We start from the raw sequence: 1,793 nt of genomic DNA on the forward strand, positions 1-1,793 counted from the left end.
GTCTCCCTTCACCCATTTTCTGTTGTCTGTCCCCCAGGGAGGAGGTCACATATAGATTCTTGTAATTGGTTCCCTCTTTCCAACCCACTCTCCCTCTACACTTCCAGTATCGCCAATCATACCACTGGTCCTGTAGGGCTCATCCGCCCTGGATTCCCTGTGTTTCCAGTTTCATTTCCTGCTCAGAGGTTTCCTCAGTGTTGCTCATCTTCCTGTGAGTTGAGAGGTATGGAATGCCCTTATCTTGTCTCCCATCATTTCTTTCTTTTCCTTTTTTTTCCGGGAGACTTCCTCGCCATCCTCCTCCGTCTCTGGGCACCCCTGGGTGGAGCATCTTGTTCTGCTTGTGCAGATGCAACTGCCCTCTTCTTCTGAGGCTGCATCTGCTCTTGAAGGCTCCCCTGTGCTGTCCTCAAGGGCTCTTGTTTGCCTCTGGTTTTCCGCTCTGACTTTCATTTTGCAAGTTTCTCTCAAGTGTCCAGTGACTTGTGAGTTCGAGCCTAAGAGCGAGGAGCCACAAAGGATGACTGGACTCTCCATCCCGGCAGGCAGGACCAGTGCACAGGGGAATCTCGGCCAGGTGGCCAGGAGAGGGTCAGGCTGTTGTTTGAGAACCGCAAGGCCAGGATCTGAGGCCTGCCTCTCCCGCCCTGCACCTTCCTGCCTGGAGGACTGCAGGGCTGCGAGCTCCTGGGACCTGGGAGGGATACACAAACGGGGGCCTCTCCCTTGGGGAGAAGGGGCTTTTCCTTTCATCCCCTATTTCAACCTGCCCCCGCTCAAGGGCAAAGCTTTGAGTGCTGTTTCCATTCCAGGGGTCCTCAACTATGGCCTGCAGTCCACTTGCGCTTGCGAGGACATTTATTCCGTCCGCCGGGTGTTTTTTGCTGCCGCTGCCTGTCCTGCTTAGCAGCTGACTCGTCCAGCATGCATAGGAATTTGTTCATAGTTGGGGTTTTTTTAAACTATAGTCCGGCCCTCCAACCGTCTGAGGGACAGTGAACTGGCCCCTTGTTTAACAAGTTTGAGGACCCCTGAATTTTAGACCATGTTCATGAGTCAAGGAGGGCGTCTGATGGAGGTTGGAGGACCCCAAACAGAACAAACCACCCTGCTGCCTCCAGTGCCGCCGACTGGGAGCTTTCCAAACTGGGCTGCTAGCAGCTGGTGGGTTGGATCTGTCAACCTTTTGGTTAGCAGCCAGGGCTTTCTTTCATCACTGTGCTGCCAGGGCTTCGTGAAGGACCAGCTCCGAAGAATGATGAACTCACGGCCATGATGGCTAGCCCGGCTCCTAGTGACCCCACAGGACAGGGTGGAGCTGCACCTGTGGGTTTCTGAGACTGTCACTCTTCACGCCAGTAGAAGGTCTCGTCTTTCTCCTGTCTCTCTCCCGCAGTGGTTTCGAACCGCTGACCTGCGGTTACCAGCTCAACGTGTCACCACTGAGACCAGAGCTTCTTTGCAGGACCCAAGTTCTCCCAAATCACTCTTTGGCACTACCATGACGATAGCTGGTGGACGAAGAGGCGGAACCGGCCACAGGCCGCCGCTATGAACACTGAAGACCTACTAATAACCAAGCACCTACTACGTGCAGGCAGTGAGGCCACAGCAGTGCTTCGCAGCTGGTCTCTTGATAATGTCAGGAGACCGTTTTGGTTGTCCCAACTGAGAATGGGCAGTGCTCGTGGAGGCTGGGGCTGGGCTGGACATCGCGTCCTGCCCACGGCAGAATGCCCGCACCCAGTGTCGGCATGGAGAGAAGCGCCGCTGTTCCCTCAGCACCCACT

Source organism: Echinops telfairi, unplaced genomic scaffold, assembly GCF_000313985.2.
Source record: "Echinops telfairi isolate 266 unplaced genomic scaffold, ASM31398v2 ScPeMD7_5;HRSCAF=22, whole genome shotgun sequence".
Taxonomy (NCBI): Eukaryota; Metazoa; Chordata; class Mammalia; order Afrosoricida; family Tenrecidae; genus Echinops; species Echinops telfairi.